Source organism: Chiloscyllium punctatum, chromosome 29 (genome assembly GCF_047496795.1).
Source record: "Chiloscyllium punctatum isolate Juve2018m chromosome 29, sChiPun1.3, whole genome shotgun sequence".
NCBI lineage: Eukaryota > Metazoa > Chordata > Chondrichthyes > Orectolobiformes > Hemiscylliidae > Chiloscyllium > Chiloscyllium punctatum.
This window is the reverse complement of record NC_092767.1, coordinates 60,186,115-60,208,749: the sequence shown is the minus strand read 5'-3', so window position 1 is coordinate 60,208,749 and position 22,635 is coordinate 60,186,115.

The following is a 22,635-nucleotide window of genomic DNA, read 5'->3' as shown; positions in this document are numbered from 1 at the left end:
TGGATATTTACTACAAACCCACACACTCCCGGACTACACCTCCTGCCACCCATTATCCTGCAAAAGCTCCATCCCGTTTTCCCAATTCCTCCATCTCTGTCACATCTGCTCTGACGAAGAGACATTCCACTCCCGAGCATCCCAGATTTCCTCCTATTTCCAACAATGTTCTTTTCTCCTCCCCCCATCGTCCAGACAGTGCTCCACCACTCCTCCTCCATTCCCCACTCCACTCAGGTAAACCCCACGCCACCCCCAAACGCAACAAAGATTTGGTCCCCCCCCTTGTCCTCACCTACCACCCCACCAGCCTTTGCATCCAACGTATCATCATCCAACACTTCCACCAACTCTGATTATACTCTACCACTCAGCACATCTTCCCCTCCCCATCCCTCTCTGCCTTCTGCAAGGATCTTTTGCTTTGTCACTCCTTGTTTTGGGTCACACTCCCCATCAACCCACCCCCACCCCGAACCCCCAGGTACCTTTCTCTACACCACCCATCCTCAACTCCATGCAGGCCCCAAACAATCCACCTGTATCCGGTGCTCCTGATGTGGTCTTCTCTACATTGGGGAGACCAAACGTAAACTAGGTGACCGTTTTGTCGAGCATCATCACCGGGCCCTTAATGGCCAGACTGACCTCCCGGTCACCGCCCATTTCAATTGCCCCTTCCACCCCCTCTCTGACATGCCCATCCTCATCAGCCTCCTCCATTGCCACAGTAAATCAGACTGCAAGTCAGAGGAACAACACCTCATCTTCCGCCCGGGCAGCCTACAGCCCGAAGGATTTAACACTGACTTCTCCAATTTCAAACAACCTTTCCACCCATCTCCCGGCTCCCTTTCTAGCCCCGATTAGAGTGGTGCTGGAAAAGCCGACATTTCGGGCAAAAGCCTTTCATTAGGAATGAAGGCAGGATGCCTCTGGGGTGGATCGATTTTCCTTCTCCTCGGATGCTGCCTGACCTGCTGTGCTTTTCCAGCACCACTCTAATCTGGACTCTTATTTCCAGCATCTGCTGTCCTCACTTTTACCTCGTTGGTTTTTCCCTTTCTAGCCCCACCTCCTCCATTCCATTCCACCTCCTGCCTCACTGGCTTCACTATCTCCCATGTCCCCCAGCTTACTCTTCTCCTGGACTCCTTGACCTGACCTACCTGTCCATCTTTTTTCCCCACCTATCTGCTCCAACCTTCCCACTGACCTATCACAATAACCCCCTACCTGAATCCACCGATCACTATCCCAGTTACCTTGCCCCCAGCCCAACCCCCCTCCCTCTATTTAAGGCTCAGCTCCCTTCCCCCCCCCCCCCCCCCAGTCCTGATGAAGAGTCACGACCCGAGATTAGATTAGATTACTTACGGGAACAGGCCCTTTGGCCCAACAAGTCCACACACCGACCCTCCGAAGAGCAACCCCACCCAGACCCATTCCCCTACATTTACCCTTTCACCTAACACTACGGGCAATTTAGCATGGCCAATTCACCTAACCTACACATCTTTGGACTGTGGGAGGAAACCGGAGCACCCAGAGGAAACCCACGCAGACACTGGGAGAATGTGCAAACTCCACACAGACAGTCGCCTGAGGCGGGAATCGAACCTGGGACCCTGGTGCTGTGAGGCAGCAGTGCTAACCACTGAGCCACCGTACCACCCACAAAATGTTGACTTCCCCACCTCCTGATGCTGCCTGACTTGCTGGGTTCTTCCAGCCTCCCATTTGTCTACGAGAGTGAAATGACAGCCTATTCTATTCTATTAGGTGCAGATTCTCCCAAGTACAACGGAATGTCTCAATCCATTTCCCTCAGATAATGATTCGGCCGGACAGTTTCTCTCAGTTTTAGTGCTTGTTTCAGTCTTGTCTCCTTTCAGTGCCAAGGGGAGGTAATAATACAATCCATTTTCTCGTTTCCTTTTTAAAAAAAAAATGTGCAGTCCATTCAGTTTCCAACTTCTTAGAAACAGTGTGGACAGAATATAATTCAGTGTGAAAATTTTAATTGGAAAGCAACTGAATAATTCTTACATTAACAGGATATTCTGGCACTACTTCAAGATCTCGCAGTGTGATGTGAATGTATTAGGGAGTTGGATGAGAAACCAAACTGTTAGCATTTTGTGCTTTGAAGTGATAACTCTGGCGATACCACTGATTAATCCCTGACACTGGCAATGAAATATAATCTGGCCAAATATGCCACTCCTAATGTCCACTATCGATGGCCTTGAGGTTACCATGAACCAGAAACTCAATTGGACTGACCATACACAGTATCTATAAGAGCAGGTCAGAGACGCGGAATACTGCAGTGAGTAACTCACCTCCTGACTTCCCAAAGCCTATCCACCAGGCACAAGTCAGGAGGGAATTGGAATAATCCCCACCTGCCTGGATGAGTGAGGCTTTAACAGCACTTTAGAAGCTCAACACCAACCAGGACAAGGCAAACATGGTACTGCAGATGTAGGAGAATTGGAGTCAAGATTAGAGTGGTGCTGGGAAAGCACAGCAGGTCAGGCAGCATCCGAGAAGCAGGAAATGTCAGGAGGTGAGTTACTCACTGCAGTATTCCACGTCTCTCTGACCTGCTCTTGTAGATGTTGTGTATGATGAGTCCAATTGAGTTTCTGGTCAATGGTAACCTCAAGGCCATTGGTGGTGGACATTAGAAATGCTTCCTGCTCCTCAGATGCTGCCTGACCTGCTGTGCATTTCCAGCACCACTCTAACCTTGACTCACAATCCAGGACAAAACAGTCTGATTGGCTTCCCATTCTTTAACATTATTCCATGAACAAATGCAAATAAGGGGCTTACCACATGATTCTGATCTCTGTTGCAACGTTGGCACAGGCTTAAGGCAGCACACACCACCACTGATTACCCTCAGGAAAAGTAAGGCAAAGTCTTGAGGGGGCGGTCCTTGCTGACTTCTAGGGCCACGGCCAAACATTTCTCCTCCAGACCCCTGCAACCTGACCCCTACAGTCGCAGCGAGTTTGGAGAGATTGGGGAGGGGAGAAAGTTCTGAAGGGATTTGAGACAGGTCTTCAAAGTCAGGTGGCAACTGGACAGAGTAGAGTGGGAGAAACATTTCCCATTAGTGGAAGGAATGAGAGCCAGAGCACACAGATTTAAGGTAATTGGCAAAAGACGTGGCGATGATATGATGGAAAACATTTGTCTGCAGCAATTGTACAAGTGGTACTCCATCCAGGACCTTCAACGTTCACTGCCTTCACTCCCAAAGCACAGGTCAGTGAGTGCTAGCTACAAGGTGCACTGCAGAACCTCATCAAAGATCCTTTAAAAGCCATGACCTCTGTCACTCCGAAAGTCAGCAGATCGATGGAAACATCACCACCTGCAAATTCCCTTTCATAATACACCATCCTGACTTGGAAATACATCCCGAAGGACTGGGGTGGTCAAAGTTAAAGATCACACAACTCCAGTTTATAGTCCAACAGGTTTATTTGGAAGGACAAGCTTTCAGAGCACTGCTCCTTCATCGCTCCTTCAGTGTCACTGGATCAAAGGCTGGGTGGCACGGTGGCTCAGTGGTTAACACAGCTGCCTCACAGCGCCGGAGACCCGGGTTCGATTCCAGCCTCAGCCGACATTGTCTGTGTGGAGTTTGCGTATTCTCCCTGCATGGGTTTCCTTGAGGTGCTCTGGTTTCCTCCCACAAAACCCAAGATGTGCAGGTTAAGTGAATTGGCCCTGCTAAATTGCCCATAGTGTTTAGGGATGTGTAGGATAGGTGCATTAGTCAGGGGTAAATGTAGAGTGATAGGGTAGGGCGAATGGGTCTGGGTGGGTTAATCTTCAGAGAGTCAGTTTGGACTTGTTGGGCTGAATGGCCTGTTTCCACACTGCAGGTGTTCTATGATTCTAAAGTGCTGGAACCTCCTCCCTACCAGCACTGTGGGTAGCCTTCACGTCAATAGCTGCAGAGATTCAAGAAAGCAGCTGATCACCACCTTCTCAAGGGCGACATGATCTCATGAACAAATAAAACTGACTAGGGTCTGAAATGTACTGGCTGACGGTGTGATGGGGAGAGATTCACCCATAGCTTTCACAAGACACTGGAGCAATTATCTGATGGGGAAAGATTTGTGAAGCCAAAGGGAATGGCAGTGGTTCTATTGGTCTTGTGAACACGGGCACAGGGGCATCCTACATCCTGTGCCATTCTCTAGTTTTGTGAGGCCCAGAATCCCTCCTTGCTGACCATTTGAGTCCAGGGTTTTTGGCACTGTGGAGATGAGGGGCACAAAACTGGAGGCTGCCAATTTTGGGGCTTTTTTTTTTCTCTTGCTGAGAGTTTTCAGGTAAACACGCGGTCGTAGAAATGGATTTCAGTTTAAATCTATTACTGGAAAGCTATCGCACGTCTCAGTCCTTTATGAAATGTCAGAAATGGGGGAGTATCCAGTTCATTTATGAGGCAATAGATCAGACTCCTGCGATGGGATGGCAACTGAGTTATTTTGTTTCACCAGGTCCTTGTTTTCAGAAATTAAAGGAGACTGAGGAGTGTGACAGCTTTACACCAGTGTTGTCAACTCTGGTTGGGTTCTAGGGCCTAGCAGATTCATCACCTGACATCGCCTGACATCGCTTGACATCAGTGCCAATCATTCCATTCTCCTATGCCTGCTATTGGTCTGTTGTCCAGACACACAGCATTCTCACTGCTGTCTGGAGAAGAAACGGACAGTGGAGTAAACTCATTGTCAGTCAGTGCATCCTTCTATCTCCAATATTTTCAAAATAAATATGTTAAAGCATTCAAAGCACGTACCAAAATCATCTTTTCTGTCTCTCTGATGTATCTCCCTGTATAATGTATTGCTTTTGGCTGTCCTGACAATTGAACATCATTTCCTTGAGTGTTGGTAACCATTGGTTATGCACTGGCCTTTGGGTATGGGTCAAAGATTGGAGCAGGCTGATAAAATGAGGGTAGCTTTGAAAAAAAACATCTTGGTCCAGTTGCTGTGAAAGGGCACTGGATAAAGCCGTCACCCCCTTAACTGATAAGCTTACAGGAAGGTCAGGGGTAACTGACCTACAAAATGGAGGACCTTTGCTCTTGTTGGTGCAGTCCAATGGTAGCACGCAAGTTGAATGTTCTGGGTTGAAGTTGCACTCAAGAATCTGAAGGATTGTGGTTGGCTGATAGTTAAGTGCAGTACTGAGGGGATACTGTATTGTCACAAATGCTCAAAGAAGTGAAGCTATCATGGTCATTCTAACAGATGAGAGACTCAACAAACACTCAATATATAATTTCAGTTACATCACACTGTAAATTTTTGCTATAAATGCTGGGTCTTACAACTGTGTCTTCCACAACCACCTGATGAAGGAGCGGTGCTCTGAAAACTACTGCTTCCAATTAAACCTGTTGGACTATAACCTGGTGTTGTGTGATTTTTAACTTTGTCCACCCCAGTCCAACACTGACATCTCCACATCATCTCTTTGGAATGATGTTTTAAAGCCCCATCCACCCTCCTCAGGCGATCCCTTGTCATCCTTGGAAAGGGAAGGTGTCCTGTGCCACTCAATCAACTGTTTTCAATCCTGGTCCATGGCCTCAATGTTCGTTGGTTGTGAGGTTCTTTGGGGGCACCTAAAGTGTTTTAAAATTGTATGTTTTTCTTCACTTATCTGGGGTTTAGGTTGAAATGAGATCAGGTAAAAGCAAAAACAGAAAATGCCGTGGAAAAACTCGGTAGATCCGGGCAGTGTCTGAGAATCACAGACTCCCTACAGTGTAAAAGCAGGCCTTTTGACCCATTGAGTGCACTCTGACCCTCCCACCCATACCCAACCCCCCCGTCGTATTGAGCAGCACAACGGCTCAGTGGTTAGCACTGCTGCCTCACTGCACCAGGGACACGGGTTCAATTCCAGCCTCGGGCGGCTGTCTGCGTGGAGTTTGCACATTCTCCCCGTGTCTGTGTGGACATTCCAAAGCCCAGAGTCAGTACGGTGGGCTGAATGGACTGTTTCCACACTGTCGCAATCCTATGATCCTTTAACCCTATGGAAAGTAACTGGAGCACCCAGAGGAAACCCACACAGCCACGGGAGAATGTGCAAACTCCACGCAACCAGTCACCCGAGGGTGAAATCAAAACCAGTGTCCCTGGCACAGTGAGGCCACAGTGCTAACCACTGAGCACTATGCCATGAGAGATACAAACAGTTATTTTTTTCAGCCCAATGATTATTTTTCAGAAATTTGGCTCAAGGTATCCCGCACCTTGCCTTACCTGGGAGTACTCAACACTGGCACTAATTTCCTCAAATAAGAAGTATTTTATTGCCAGCACTAATACCTCTTATCTTTGATAAGTAGACAACTGGTAAAGGAAGTCGAGAAAAATAAGTGAAGTGAAGCTGAAAAACAAGTAACTTAGCACATCATTATCAGTTGTCTCCAACAGATGTTTTATCGTGTGTGATTTTGCAGCCTCCTCATTGAGTGAGTAATCACAGGGATTACTCACCAGTACCGAATACCGAGAAGATTCTAACAGCGAAGGTAACTGAGCAAAGACTGTCTCAGTGATAGAAATATCTGTTTCTTTATTCGGGACGACCGCACACGCATCTCCCCTCCCCCACCCCCACCCCCCCTTCCCCCCTCCCCCCATCCCTCCCCGCCATACGACTGCAGGATTTCTGGACTCAAAACATTCTTAAGCATGCAGCTCAGACAAAACCTTTGCAATGTGTTTCAGTAAGTGTACAGTGCAAATTACCTGGAGTAAGGTAGCTAGGTTGATTACTAGATTTTAAAACAGACAAAAATTTAGTCACAAAATTACACAATGAAGCACCAAGAACAGAATAAGGAACCCCCCACAGAACTCAGTCTATCCAAACTAGACTTATTAAGCTGTTCCAAATGTACACAACAGTCCCCAATAAGCAAATTCCCTTTAAAAACCAGTATAAATGGGACACAAGCTTACAGGTTGAAGTTGAAGGGCAGAAAGAGAGAGAGAGTTTCCACACAGCTCACTGTTGAGTTTCTCACCAGTTCTGGACTGAACTAAAACCGCCCAGCTCAGCTGGAGAGCTGACCACTCCCCTTTCGTTATACAGGTCACTTCTAAAACATGACCACTTTGGCCTGAAGTCTCTCCTGTTTACATATAAACTAAAGGCCTCTCAAAATCCTTTTCATCTCTGTACCAAACCAGACTGATCGGAGCCTGGCTCGGTTTATTGCTCCTGTGAAAACAATCAAGGACAGAGTCTCCTTGAGCCAAGGAACAGCTTTTAGAAACAAAAAAGGACTAGCTATGTGACACTGGTAACCTTCCGCCTAAGTTATGTCAGTAGATCAGGCGAACTCAAGTGAGAAATTCCAAACATTTACAGGACGTTGCCAGGGTTGGAGAGCTTGAGCTGAAACTGTGTTGCTGGAAAAGCGCAGCAGGTCAGGTACAGCATCCAAGGAGCAGGAGAATCGACGTTTCGGGCATGAGCTCTTCCTCAGGAATCTTCTTCAGGTGGTCGATTCTCCTGCTCCTTGGATGCTGCCTGACCTGCTGCGCTTTTCCAGCAACACATTTTCAGCTCTGATCTCCAGCATCCACAGCCCTCACTTTCTCCTCGGAGAGCTTGAGCGACAGGGAGAGGTTGAATAGGCTGAGGCTGTTTTCTCTGGAGTATCGGAGGCCAAGGGGTGACTTAATAGAGGTTTATAAAATCAATTGCAACATTTAAAATGCATCTGGATGGGTATATGAATGGGTTTAAGAGGGATATGGGCCCAAGTGCTGGAAAATGGGATGAGATTAATTTAGGATATTTGGTTGGCATGGATGCATTGGACCGAAGGGTTTGTTTTTGTGCTGTACATCTCTATGACTCTAGGATAGACACAGCTCCCAGCTCATCGAAAGAGTTGAGAATACCTTGCCAGAATTAAAGCAACAAGCGTTTTGCTTGATCCATAACGTTCCTTCTGCGTTAAGCCATTTATTTTCAGGTAACCACCACCAACATCCAATGGTGTGAGCAGCTCGGGGTCCCATGACAGTGGTCTGTTACATCAACAGGATGCATTATGGTTTGTCCACACACACCTTCTAAATGCACGACCACAGAAGAACAAATGTGGCAGCACTGCTCTCCTCAGGCTCCCCGACCGACATCACATCACCCTGTCTTGGAACCATATTCGTTGAAAAGTGTGGCGCTGGAAAAGCGCAGCAGGCCGGGCTGCTCCTCGGATGCTGCCTGACCTGCTGCGCTTTTCCAGCACCACACCTTTCAACTCTGGTCTCCAGCGTCTGCAGTCCTCACTATCTCCTTGGAACCGTAATAGTGTACCTCCACTGTTGCTGGGTCAGGGTTTTGGTGCTCACATCTGAACAGCGCGGTGGGCACACCTTCAGCATACGGACCACAGTCGCTGAAGAAGGTGGCTCACAATCATCTTCCCAGTGGCAATAACTGCTGGACGGGCAATACCTGCTGGTCTTGAGAAGGAATTTAACGATGACAGAGTTGAATTTAGTCTTGCGATGAACAGATAATGGCCATCCTGAGAAGGCCAGTCCTGTCTGAGTTTTCTCTGACTGGGGACCGTGGGGTTGCTGCCTGCCCAGGTTGAGACTGGCAGCTGGTGAAACAGGCAGGAAGGAGCGTTTGCACCCACACAATGGTTACAAGAGAGGCCCTGAGCTGCCATCAGATTCTCCCTGCTCAGGACAAATTTCGAACCCTTATGCCCGAAACGTCGATTCTCCTGCTCCTCGGATGAGGTCTGGTTGTTCTGTGCGTTTCCTTTACGTTGAGGGGGTTTACTTTATTCCTTGACCCCAGTCTTGTTAATGTTTGCAAAAAGACAAGTATACTGGTCACTTCAAATGCAGAACCCAGCGTCAATCAGTTGTGCAGACCTTGATCTAACCAGGTTAACAGATGATTTGAGTTATTTCTTTTTGACAACATGACACTACTCTACATCGGGTCAAGTTCCACCTCCTGCAGAGATGATTAATTCTTTTAACAAAGACACCATAGCCCTCCCCTTTCAACTCCACATTGTTTTAGCCCCTTCCCTCTCTCCCTACCTCTCCCTCACCTTCGATGGTCTGCATTGTCCTTAATGAACTTTGAATTAATCAACCAGAAAACATTGGTGATTTACTCTTCTGGTTAATAGGTGAAAAAAATACCATGTGTGATTTGGTGATGGAAAAATAAATGTTCAGAGAGTGTAAGAGCACTTGTGAATATTAAAAAAATACATCAAAAAGAGAAACAGCTGACACCACTGAAGGTTCTTGTGTCACAATGGTATTGTCCCTACCTCAAGGCCAGAAAGTTCAAATCCTACTTGCTCCCTTAGATTGATTGTGTAAAATATAAAGACACTGCGTTTTCCTTGGTGGGCGGAGCTTGTGATTTGTCATCTTAATTGGTGACACTTGAAGCAAAAATGACACTTATTGTTGGATAATTCAGATCCAATGATCGTCAAGCTCTTAGTCCCCCTGTTAAGGTGTTCAGAGGATTAGATAGGGTAGACAGTGGAAGTCTTTTTCCTAGGATGATGGCATCAGCTTGTACAAGGGGGCATAACTACAAATTGAGGGGCGGTAGATTTAAGACAGATGTCAGAGGCAGGTTCTTTATTCAGAAAGTAGTAAGGGTGTGGAATACCCTGCCTGCTAATGTAGTTCACTCAGCCACATTAGGGAGATTTAATCAATCCTTGGATATGCATATGGATGTTGATGGGATAGTGTAGGGGAGTGAGCTTAGATTAGTTCACAGGTCGGCGCAACATCAAGGGCCTGTTCTGCGCTGTACTGTTCTATGTTCTATGTTCTAAGGGCCAATTCATGATTGAAAGTGAAATCTTGGACTTCCCTCCCACCACACAACCCCAACTATCCACACCAACACTCCCAACATCAGTGCAGCACTACAACACCCAACTGCAGTTTATCTCAGTGCTTTATACATCTTGAGAAGTAACCAAGCGATAGATAGAGGTCGCTCAATCTCATCGAAGCTGCCTCAGATTGGGGACTAGTTGATCTCTCCCTGAAGATCAGTAGATTCGGAGCTTGACATAAGAATGGATTCTCAGGTCAGATCCAACAGAGTTACACAATAGACAGAAAAGGGATGTGCTAAAGAACATTACAACCAATGATGTATTTCTAAAGTGTAGTCACTGCCAATTTGCAGACAGCAAGCTCCACCAAACCGCATTGCAATGAAGACCAGGTTTCTGCTGAGAGTTAGCTCTCCACCAGGGTGCAGGGGCAAACTATTCCATTTCAGAGGGCAGATGGGCCCTCCAGTTCCCAAGTCATTGAAACGAGTGCACCTCCTGCAGTACACCCTCTACACCACTAGGGTGTGTGTTCAGGTCCTAGAGAAGGTGGCAAATGTAGAAGACATGACTGACATCATAACGTTGCTCTGCCATGTGCAGCGAGAGTGTTGCAGTGGTGCCGCCAAACACAGCCTTTAAAATCTGGACATTGAGGATGCACTCCATATTTCAAATAAGAAATGTCCTTTGATCTTCTGATAAGCTCCTGGGGTAAAACGATGGTCTGTTCATTGCACTTGATCCAGGCAAGAAACATTTTCCCCAAATATAGTGGCAAACATTCAGTCGACAAATTACTATTTAATCTGTTTAAAGAAATAATGCAAAAGTTATTTTGCCCTTCGTTAGTAATCCAAATGTTTCCTTAGAAATGTTCTGGTTTTGTTACAGTCCATCTATAGGTCCACAGACAATATACACACATTGCATAGAAACTAATCAAAACCAGTTGTACTCCCATCAATCTAGTGTAAATGAATTAACAGTGGCATTGGGTTGTGTAAAGCACAAAGAAATATTGTAACCACTTGCTAACCCCATCTTTCTCGGTCTCTATTCTCGGACCTCCACCCACTTCATTTCCAGGGAATAATCCTATTTGCCACACCCAGTTCTTTATTAAATTCTAAACTGTCAACACTCTTGATAAGGGATAACATTATGGCTGTACTTAGGGAGGGTACTCCTGGTTATTGGGGGGAACTGAGCAATAAGAAAGGGAGAATCACCTTATTGGGATTGAATTATAGATCCCCCAATAGTGAGCAGGATATTGAGAAACAAATTAGTAAGGAGATCTCAGTTATATGTAAGGGTGGTTATGGTAGGGAACCTTAACTTTCTAAACATAGACTGGGATAGTGTTGAGGGTTTAGATGGAGAGGAATTTGTTAAGTGTGTACAAGACAATTTTCTGATTCATTATGTGGATGTACCTACTAGAGAAGGTGCAAAACTTGACCTACTCTTGGGGATTAAGGCAGGGCAAGTGACTGAGGGGTCAGTGGGGGAGCACTTTGGGGCCAGCGACCATAATTCTATTAGATTTAAAATAGTGATAGAAAAGGATAAACTGTTAAAAGTGAAAGTTCTAAACTGGTGGAAGGCCAATTATATCGGTATGAGGCAAGAACTTTCAAAGTTGATCGGGGGCAGGTGTTCACAGGTAAAGGGACGGCTGGAAGATGGAAGCCTTCAAAAACATGATAACTAGAATCCAGAGACAATATATTCCTGTTTGGGTGAAAGGCAAGGCTGGTAGGTTTAGGGAATGCAGGATGACCAGACAAATTGAGGTTTTGGCTAAGAAAAAGGAGGCATAACTCAGCTATAAACACAAAATTAAATGAATCCTTAGAAGAGATTAAAGGCTGTCGGAGTATACTTAAGAGGAAATCAGGAGGGCAAAAAGGGGACATGAGATAGCTTTGACAAATAGGGTTAAGATAATCCAAAATGATTTTATAAATATATTAAGGACAAAAGGGGGAGAATCGGGTCCCTCAAAGATCAGCAAGGCAGCCGTTGTGTGGGGAGATACTAAGTGAGTATTTTGCATCAGTATTTACTGTGGAGAAGGATATGGAAGATATAGAATGTGGGGAAATAATTGGTGACATCTTGCAAAATGTCCAGATTACAGAGGAGGAGATGCTGGATGTCTAAAAATGTATAAAGATGGATACATCCCCAGGACCTGATCAGGTGTACCCTAGAACTCTGTGGGAAGCTAGAGAACTGATTGCTGGGCCCCTTGCTGAGATATTTGTATCATCGATAGTCACAAGTGAGGTGTCAGATGACTGGAGGTTGGCAAACGTGGTGCCACTGTTTAAGAAGGGTGGTAAAGACAAGCCAGGGAACTATAGACCGGTGAGCCTGACCTCAGTGGTGGGCAAGTTGTTGGACGGAATCCTGAGGGACAGGATGTACATGTATTTGGAAAGACAAGGACTGATTAGGGATAGTCAACATGGCTTTGTGTGTGGGAAATCATGTCTCACAAACTTGGTTGAGTTTTTTGAAGAAGTAACAAAGAAGATTGATGAGGGCAGAGTGGGAGATGTGATCTATATGGACTCAGTAAGGCATTCGACAAGTTTCCCCATGGGAGACTGATTAGCAAGGTTAGATCTCATGGAATACAGGGAGAACTAGCCATTTGGATACAGAACTGGCTCAAAGGTAGAAGACAGAGAGTGGTGGTGGAGGGTTGTTTTTCAGACTGGAGGCCTGTGACCAGTGGAGTGCCACAAGGATCAGTGCTGGGTCCACTACTTTTTGTAATTTATATACATGTGAACAGAGGAGGTATAGTTAGTTAGTTTGCAGGTGGCACCAAAATTCGAGATATAGCAGACAGCGAAGAAGGTTATCTGAACAGGATCTTGATCAGCTGGGTCAATAGGCAGAGGAATGGCAGATGGAGTTTAATTTAGATAAATGTGAGGCGCTATAGTTCAGAAATGCGAATCAGGGCAGTACTTATACACTTATTGTCAAGATTAGAGTGGTGCTGGAAAAGCACAACAGGTCAGGCAGCATCCGAGGAGCAGGAAAATCGACGTTTCGGGCAGGAGCCCTTCATCAGGAATGAGGCCTGATTCCTGAAGAAGTCGGTGAAAAACTCCTGCCTGATCTGCTGTGCTTTTTCAGCACCACTCCAATCTTGACCCTAATCTCCAGCATCTGCAGTACCCACCTCCACCTTATACACTTAATGGTAAGGTCCTGGGGAGTGTTGCTGAACAAAGAGAACTTGCAGTGCAGGTTCATAGCTCCTTGAAAGAGGAGTAACAGGTAGATAGGATAGTGAAGACGGCGTTTGGTATGCTTTCCTTTATTGGTCAGAGCATTGAGTATTGGAGTTGGGAGGTCATGTTGCGGCTGGTGAGGCCAGTTTTGGAATACTGTGCAATTCTGGTCTCCCTCTGATATGAAGGATATTGTGAAACTTGAGACTGTTCAAAAAAGATTGACAAGTATGTACTGCCAGGGTTGAAGGGTTTGAGCTACTGGGAGAGGCTGAATAGGCTGGAGCTATTTTCCCTGGGGCATCGGAGGCTGAGGGGTAAATAGATTAGGTCATTTCCCTGGCACGCAGGAGTTGAAAACTAGAGGGAATAGGTTTAGGGTGAGAGGGGAAAGATTTAAAAGGGACCTAAGGGGCAACTTTTTCATGGAAAAAGTGGTGCGTGTGTGGAATGAGTTGCCAGAGGAAGTGGTGGAGGCTGGTACAATGACAGCATATAAAAGACATATGAATAGGAAGGGTTTAAGAGTGATATGGGCCTAGTGCTGACAAATGGGATTAGATTAGGTTGGGATATCTGGTTGACATGGGTGGGTCGGACTGAAGGGTCGGTTTCCATGCTGGACATCACTATAACTCTGCCTATTCCCCCCCTGAATTCTCTATTGATTTATTCAGGACTGATTTGATTTGATTTATTATTGTCATGAACCGAGATACGGTAAAAAGTATTGGTTGGGAATACTAACCAGACAAATTATACTTTACGTAAATACAACAAATGAATGATGTTTTACTGTTTTATTGTCATGTGCACTCAAATGAGTGCAGTGAAAGGTTTATAATGTCACCACTATTGGCGCCATCTTAGGTCCAAGATACCTCGGTCCAGATACTTCAACCTGGAGAAAGCGAGGACTACAGATGCTGGAGATCAGAGACGGGAGGGTGGCGCTGGAAAAGCTCAACAGGTCAGGCAGCATCCCAGGAGGAAGAGAATCGACATTTCGGACAAAAGCCCAAACATCGATTTTCCTGCTCCTCAGATGCCACCTGACCTGCTGTGCTTTTCCAGCACCACACTCTCGACACAGATATTTCAGCATTTTGTAGAAGATGATTATTATTATTTGTATTTAATAAAAAACATAAGAATAAAGAGGAAAATTAACTCCTTACACTCCAGTCTAGACCAGCCTCTAGATCGCACGGGGCCAAGTCTCAAGTCCACGAGGGCCTTACCTCGTTGTGCTGGTCCCCAGTCTGTGACCCGTCTCCCCGTGCTGGTCCCCAACCTGGGACCCGTCTCCCCGTGCTGGTCTCCAGTCTGGGACCCGTCTCCCAGTGCTGGTCCCCAGTCTGTGACCCGTCTCCCCGTGCTGGTCCCCAGTCTGGTACCCGTCTCCCCATGCTGGTCTCCAGTCTGGGACCCGTCTCCCCGTGCTGGTCCCCAGTCTGGGACCCATCTCCCCGTGCTGGTCTCCAGTCTGGGACCCGTCTCCCCGTGCTGGTCTCCAGTCTGGGACCCGTCTCCCCGTGCTGGTCTCCAGTCTCGGACCCGTCTCCTATTGCTGGTCTCCAGTCTGGGACCCGTCTCCCCGTGCTGGTCCCCAGTCTGTGACCGGTCTCCCCGTGCTGGTCCCCAGTCTGGGAGCGGGTGTCCCCGTGCTGGTCTCCAGTCTTGGACCCGTCTCCCCGTGCTGGTCTCCAGTCTGGGCTCCGTCTCCCTGTGCTGGTCCCCAGTCTGGGACCCGTCTCCCCGTGCTGGTCCCCAGTCTGGGGCCTATCTCCCCGTGCCGGTCTCCAGTCTGGGACCCGTCTCCCCGTGCTGGTCTCCAGTCTGGGACCCGTCGCACCGTGCTGGTCTCCAGTCTGGGACCCGTCTCCCCGTTCTGGTCTCCAGTCTGGGACCCATCTCCCCGTGCTGGTCCCCAGTCTGGGACCCGTCTCCCTGTGCTAGTCTCCAGTCTGGGACCCATCTCCCCGTGCTGGTCCCCAATCTGGGATCCGTCTCCCTGTGTTGGTTTACAGTCTGGGACCCGTCTCCCCGTGCTGGTCCCCAGTCTGGGACCCGTCTCCCCGTGCTGGTCTCCAGTCTCGGACCCATCTCCCCGTGCTGGTCTCCAGTCTGGGACCCATCGCCCCGTGCTGGTCTCCAGTCTGGGACCCGTCTCCCCGTGCTGGTCTCTGGTCTGGAACCCGTCTCCCCGTGCTGGTCTCCAGTCTGGGACCCGTCTCCCCGTGCTGGTCTCCAGTCTGGGACCCGTCTCCCAGTGCTGGTCTCCAGTCTGGAACCCGTCTCCCCGTGCTGTTCTCCAGTCTGGGACCCGTCTCCCCGTGCTGGTCTCCAGTCTGGGACCCGTCTCCCCGTGCTGGTCCCCAGTCTGGGGTCTGTCTCCCCGTGCTAGTAACCAGTCTGGGACTCGTCTCCCCGTGCTGGTCTCCAGTCTGGGACCCATCTCCCCGTGCTGGTGTCCGGTCTGGGACCCGTCTCCCCGTGCTGGTCTCCAGTCTCTGACCCATCTCCCCGTGCTGGTCTCCGGTCTGGGACCCGTCTCCCCGTGCTGGTGTCCGGTCTGGGACCCGTCTCGCCGTGCTGGTCTCCAGTCTGGGACCCGTCTCCCCGTGCTGGTCTCCAGTCTGGGACCCGTCTCCCCGTGCTGGTCTCCAGTCTGGGACCCGTCTCCCCGTGCTGGTCTCCAGTCTGGGACCCGTCTCCCCGTGCTGGTCTCCAGTCTGGGACCCGTCTCCCCGTGCTGGTCCCCAGTCTGGGGTCCGTCTCCCCGTGCTGGTTTCCAGTCTGGGACCCGTCTCCCCGTGCTGGTCTCCAGTCTGGGACCCGTCTCCCTGTGCTGCTCTCCAGTCTGGGACCCGTCTCCCCGTGCTGGTCTCCAGTCTGGGACCCGTCTCCCCGTGCTGGTCTCCAGTCTGGGACCCGTCTCCCCGTGCTGGTCTCCAGTCTGGGAGCGGGTCTCCCCGTGCTGGTCCCCAGTCTGGGGCCTGTATCCCCGTGCTGCTCCCCAGTCTGGGACCCGTCTCGCCGTGCTGGTCTCCAGTCTGGGACCCGTCTCCCCGTGCCGGTCTCCAGTCTGGGACCCGTCTCCCCGTGCTGGTCTCCAATCTGGGACACGTCTCCCCGTGCTGGTCTCCACTCTGGGACCCGTCTCCCTGTGCTGGTCTCCAGTCTCGGACCCGTCTCCCCGTGCTGGTCTCCAGTCTGGGCTCCGTCTCCCCGTGCTGGTCTCCAGTCTGGGACCCGTCTCCCCGTGCTGGTCCCCAGTCTGGGACCCGTCTCCCCGTGCTGATCTACAGTCTCGGACCCGTCTGCCCGTGCTGGTCTCCAGTCTGGGACCCATCTCCCCGTGCTGGTCTCCACTCTGGGACCCGTCTCCCCGTGCTGGTCTCCCGTCTGGGACCAGTCTCCCCGTGCTGGTCTCCAGTCTGGGACCCGTCTCCCAGTGCTGGTCCCCAGTCTGGGACCTGTCTCCCCGTGCTGGTCCCCAGTCTGGGACCCGTCTCCCCGTGCTGGTCCCCAGTCTAGGGCCTGTCTCGCCATGCCGGTCTCAAGTCTGGGACTCGTCTCCCCGTGCTGGTCTCCAGTCTGGGACCCGTCGCCCCGTGCTGGTCTCCAGTCTGGGACCCGTCTCCCCGTGCTGGTCCGCAGTCTGGGACCCGTCTCCCCATGCCGGTCTCCAGTCTGGGACCCGTCTCCCCGTGCTGGTCCCCAGTCTGGGACCCATCTCCCCGTGCTGGTCTCCAGTCTGGGACCCGTCTCCACGTGCTGGTCTCCAGTCTGGGACCCGTCTCCCCGTGCTGGTCTCCAGTCTGGGAGCGGGTCTCCCCGTGCTGGTCCCCAGTCTGGGGCCTGTGTCCCCGTGCTGGTCCCCAGTCTGGGACCCGTCTCGCCGTGCTGGTCTCCAGTCTGGGACCCGTCTCCCCGTGCTGGTCTCCAGTCTGGAACCCGTCTCCCCGTGCTGGTCTCCAGTCTGGAAGCGGGTCTCCCCGTGCTGGTCCCCAGTCTGGGGCCTGTGTCCCCGTGCTGGTCCCCAGTCAGGGACCCGTCTCGCCGTGCTGGTCTCCAGTCTGGGACCCATATCCCCGTGCTGGTCCCCAGTCTGGGACCCGTCTCCCAGTGCTGGTCCCCAGTCTGGGGCCTGTCTCCCCGTGCCGGTCTCCAGTCTGGGACCCGTCTCCCCTTGCTGGTCTCCAGTCTGGGACCCGTCTCCCCGTGCTGGTCTCCAGTCTGGGACCTGTCTCCCCGCGCCGGTCTCCAGTCTGGGACCCGTCTCCCCTTGCTGGTCTCCAGTCTGGGACCCGTCTCCCCGTGCTGGTCCCCAGTCTGGGGCCTGTGTCCCCGTGCTGGTCCCCAGTCTGGGACCCATCTCCCCGTGCTGGTCCCCAATCTGGGATCCGTCTCCCTGTGTTGGTTTCCAGTCTGGGACCCGTCTCCCCGTGCTGGTCCCCAGTCTGGGACCCGTCGCCCCGTGCTGGTCTCCAGTCTGGGACCTGTCTCCCACTGCCGGTCTCCAGTCTGGGACCCGTCTCCCCGTGCTGGTCTCCAGTCTGGGACCCGTCGCCCCGTGCTGGTCTCCAGTCTGGGGCCTGTCTCCCCGTGCCGGTCTCCAGTCTGGGACCTGTCTCCCCGTGCTTGTCTCCAGTCTGGGACCCATCTCCCCGTGCCGGTCTCCAGTCTGGGACCCGTCTCCCCGTGCTGGTCTCCAGTCTTGGACCCGTCTCCACTTGCTGGTCCCCAGTCTGGGGCCTGTCTCCCCGTGCTGGTCCCCAGTCTGGGACCCGTCTTCCCGTGCCGGTCTCCAGTCTGGGACCCGTCTCCCCGTGCTGGTCTCCAGGCTGGGACACGTCTCCCCGTGCTGGTTTCCAGTCTGGGACCCGTCTCCCCGTGCTGGTCTCCAGTCTGGGACCCGTCTCCCCGTGCTGGTCTCCAGTCTGGGACCCGTCTCCCTGTGGGGTCTCCAGTCTGGGATCCGTCTCCCCGTTCCTGGTCTCCCATCTTTGACCCGTCGCCCCGTGCTGGTCTCCAGTCTGGGACCCGTCTCCCCGTGCTTGTCTCCAGTCTGGGACCCATCTCCCCGTGCTGGTCTCCAGTCTGCGACCCGTCTCCCCGTGCCGGTCTCCACTCTGGGACCCGTCTCCCCGTGTTGGTCTCCAGTCTCGGACCGTCACCCTGTGCTGGTCTCCAGTCTGGGACCCGTCTCCCCGTGCTGGTCTCCAGTCAGGGACCCGTCGCCCCATGCTGGTCTCCAGTCTGGGACCCGTCTCCCCGTGCTGGTTTCCAGTCTGGGACCCGTCTCCCCGTGCTGGTCTCCAGTCTGGGACCCGTCTCCCCGTGCTGGTCTCCAGTCTGGGACCCGTCTCCCCGTGCTGGTCTCCAGTCTGGGACCCGTCTCCCCGTGCTGGTCTCCCTTCTGGGACCCGTCTCCCCGTGCTGGTCCCCAGTCTGGGACCCATCTCCCCGTGCTGGTCCGCAGTCTGGGACCCGTCTCGCCGTGCTGGTCTCCAGTCTGGGACCCGTCTCCCCGTGCTGGTCGCCAGTCTGGGACCCGTCTCCCCGTGCTGGTCTCCAGTCTGGGACCCGTCTCCCCGTGCTGGTCTCCAGTCCGGGAGCGGGTCTCCCCGTGCTGGTCCCCAGTCTGGGGCCTGTGTCCCCGTGCTGGTCCCCAGTCTGGGACCCGTCTCGCCGTGCTGGTCTCCAATCTGGGACCCGTCTCCCCGTGCTGGTCTCCAGTCTGGGACCCGTCTCCCCGTGCTGGTCTCCAGTCTGGGAGCGGGTCTCCCCGTGCTGGTCCCCAGTCTGGGGCCTGTGTCCCCGTGCTGGTCCCCAGTCTGGGACCCGTCTCGCCGTGCTGGTCTCCAGTCTGGGACCCATCTCCCCGTGCTGGTCCCCAGTCTGGGACCCGTCTCCCAGTGCTGGTCCCCAGTCTGGGGCCTGTCTCCCCGTGCCGGTCTCCAGTCTGGGACCCGTCTCCCCGTGCTGGTCTCCAGTCTGGGACCCGTCGCCCCGTGCTGGTCTCCAGTCTGGGACCTGTCTCCCCGTGCCGGTCTCCAGTCTGGGACCCGTCTCCCCGTGCTGGTCTCCAGTCTGGGACCCGTCGCCCCGTGCTGGTCTCCAGTCTGGGGCCTGTCTCCCCGTGCCGGTCTCCAGTCTGGGACCCGTCTCCCCGTGCTGGTCTCCAGTCTGGGACCCGTCTCCCCGTGCCGGTCTCCAGTCTGGGACCCGTCTCCCCGTGCTGGTCTCCAGTCTGGGACCCGTCTCCCCGTGCTGGTCTCCAGTCTGGGACCCGTCTCCCCGTGCCAGTCTCCAGTCTGGGACCCGTCTCCACGTGCTGGTCCCCAGTCTGGGGCCTGTCTCCCCGTGCTGGTCCCCAGTCTGGGACCCGTCTCCCCGTGCTGGTCTCCAGTCTGGGACCCGTCTCCCCGTGCTTGTCTCCAGTCTGGGACCCATCTCCCCGTGCTGGTCTCCAGTCTGGGACCCGTCTCCCCGTGCTGGTCTCCACTCTGGGACCCGTCTCCCCGTGTTGGTCTCCAGTCTCGGACCGTCACCCTGTGCTGGTCTCCAGTCTGGGACCCGTCTCCCCGTGCTGGTCTCCAGTCAGGGACCCGTCGCCCCGTGCTGGTCTCCAGTCTGGGACCCGTCTCCCCGTGCTGGTCTCCAGTCTGGGACCCGTCTCCCCGTGCCGGTCTCTGGTCTGGGACCCGTCTCCCCGTGCTGGTCTCCAGTCTGGGACCTGTCTCCCCGTGCTGGTCTCCAGTCTGGGACCCGTCTCCCTGTGCTGGTCTGCAGTCTGGGACCCGTCTCCCCGTGCTGGTCCCCAGTCTGGGGCCTGTGTCCCCGTGCTGGTCCCCAGTCTGGGACCCATCTCCCCGTGCTGGTCTCCAGTCTGGGACCCGTCTCCCCGTGCTGGTCTCCGGTCTGGGACCCGTCTCCCCGTGCTGGTCTCCAGTCTGGGACCCGTCTCCCCGTGCTGGTCTCCAGTCTGGGACCCGTCTCCCAGTGCTGGTCTCCAGACTGGGACCCGTCTCCCCGTGCTGTTCTCCAGTCTGGGACCCGTCTCCCCGTGCTGGTCTCCAGTCTGGGACCCGTCTCCCCGTGCTGGTCCCCAGTCTGGGGTCTGTCTCCCCGTGCTGGTTCCCAGTCTGGGACTCGTCTCCCTGTGCTGGTCTCCAGTCTGGGACCCATCTCCCCGTGCTGGTGTCCGGTCTGGGACCCGTCTCCCCGTGCTGGTCTCCAGTCTCGGACCCGTCTCCCCGTGCTGGTCTCCGGTCTGGGACCCGTCTCCCCGTGCTGGTGTCCGGTCTGGGACCCGTCTCGCCGTGCTGGTCTCCAGTCTGGGACCCGTCTCCCCGTGCTGGTCTCCAGTCTGGGACCCGTCTCCCCGTGCTGGTTCCCAGTCTGGGGTCTGTCTTCCCGTGCTGGTTCCCAGTCTGGGACTCGTCTCCCCGTGCTGGTCTCCAGTCTGGGACCCATCTCCCCGTGCTGGTGTCCGGTCTGGGACCCGTCTCCCCGTGCTGGTCTCCAGTCTCGGACCCGTCTCCCCGTGCTGGTCTCCGGTCTGGGACCCGTCTCCCCGTGCTGGTGTCCGGTCTGGGACCCGTCTCGCCGTGCTGGTCTCCAGTCTGGGACCCGTCTCCCCGTGCTGGTCTCCAGTCTGGGACCCGTCTCCCCGTGCTGGTCTCCAGTCTGGGACCCGTCTCCCCGTGCTGGTCTCCAGTCTGGGACCCGTCTCCCCGTGCTGGTCCCCAGTCTGGGGTCCGTCTCCCCGTGCTGGTTTCCAGTCTGGGACCCGTCTCCCCGTGCTGGTCTCCAGTCTGGGACCCGTCTCCCCGTGCTGGTCTCCAGTCCGGGAGCGGGTCTCCCCGTGCTGGTCCCCAGTCTGGGGCCTGTGTCCCCGTGCTGGTCCCCAGTCTGGGACCCGTCTCGCCGTGCTGGTCTCCAATCTGGGACCCGTCTCCCCGTGCTGGTCTCCAGTCTGGGACCCGTCTCCCCGTGCTGGTCTCCAGTCTGGGAGCGGGTCTCCCCGTGCTGGTCCCCAGTCTGGGGCCTGTGTCCCCGTGCTGGTCCCCAGTCTGGGACCCGTCTCGCCGTGCTGGTCTCCAGTCTGGGACCCATCTCCCCGTGCTGGTCCCCAGTCTGGGACCCGTCTCCCAGTGCTGGTCCCCAGTCTGGGGCCTGTCTCCCCGTGCCGGTCTCCAGTCTGGGACCCGTCTCCCCGTGCTGGTCTCCAGTCTGGGACCCGTCGCCCCGTGCTGGTCTCCAGTCTGGGACCTGTCTCCCCGTGCCGGTCTCCAGTCTGGGACCCGTCTCCCCGTGCTGGTCTCCAGTCTGGGACCGTCGCCCCGTGCTGGTCTCCAGTCTGGGGCCTGTCTCCCCGTGCCGGTCTCCAGTCTGGGACCCGTCTCCCCGTGCTGGTCTCCAGTCTGGGACCCGTCTCCCCGTGCCGGTCTCCAGTCTGGGACCCGTCTCCCCGTGCTGGTCTCCACTCTGGGACCCGTCTCCCCGTGCTGGTCTCCAGTCTGGGACCCGTCTCCCCGTGCCAGTCTCCAGTCTGGGACCCGTCTCCACGTGCTGGTCCCCAGTCTGGGGCCTGTCTCCCCGTGCTGGTCCCCAGTCTGGGACCCGTCTCCCCGTGCTGGTCTCCAGTCTGGGACCCGTCTCCCCGTGCTTGTCTCCAGTCTGGGACCCATCTCCCCGTGCTGGTCTCCAGTCTGGGACCCGTCTCCCCGTGCTGGTCTCCACTCTGGGACCCGTCTCCCCGTGTTGGTCTCCAGTCTCGGACCGTCACCCTGTGCTGGTCTCCAGTCTGGGACCCGTCTCCCCGTGCTGGTCTCCAGTCAGGGACCCGTCGCCCCGTGCTGGTCTCCAGTCTGGGACCCGTCTCCCCGTGCTGGTCTCCAGTCTGGGACCCGTCTCCCCGTGCCGGTCTCTGGTCTGGGACCCGTCTCCCCGTGCTGGTCTCCAGTCTGGGACCTGTCTCCCCGTGCTGGTCTCCAGTCTGGGACCCGTCTCCCTGTGCTGGTCTGCAGTCTGGGACCCGTCTCCCCGTGCTGGTCCCCAGTCTGGGGCCTGTGTCCCCGTGCTGGTCCCCAGTCTGGGACCCATCTCCCCGTGCTGGTCCCCAATCTGGGATCCGTCTCCCTGTGTTGGTTTCCAGTCTGGGACCCGTCTCCCCGTGCTGGTCTCCAGTCAGGGACCCATCTCCCCGTGCTGGTCTCCAGTCTGGGACCCATCGCCCCGTGCTGGTCTCCAGTCTGGGACCCGTCTCCCCGTGCTGGTCTCCGGTCTGGGACCCGTCTCCCCGTGCTGGTCTCCAGTCTGGGACCCGTCTCCCCGTGCTGGTCTCCAGTCTGGGACCCGTCTCCCAGTGCTGGTCTCCAGACTGGGACCCGTCTCCCCGTGCTGTTCTCCAGTCTGGGACCCGTCTCCCCGTGCTGGTCTCCAGTCTGGGACCCGTCT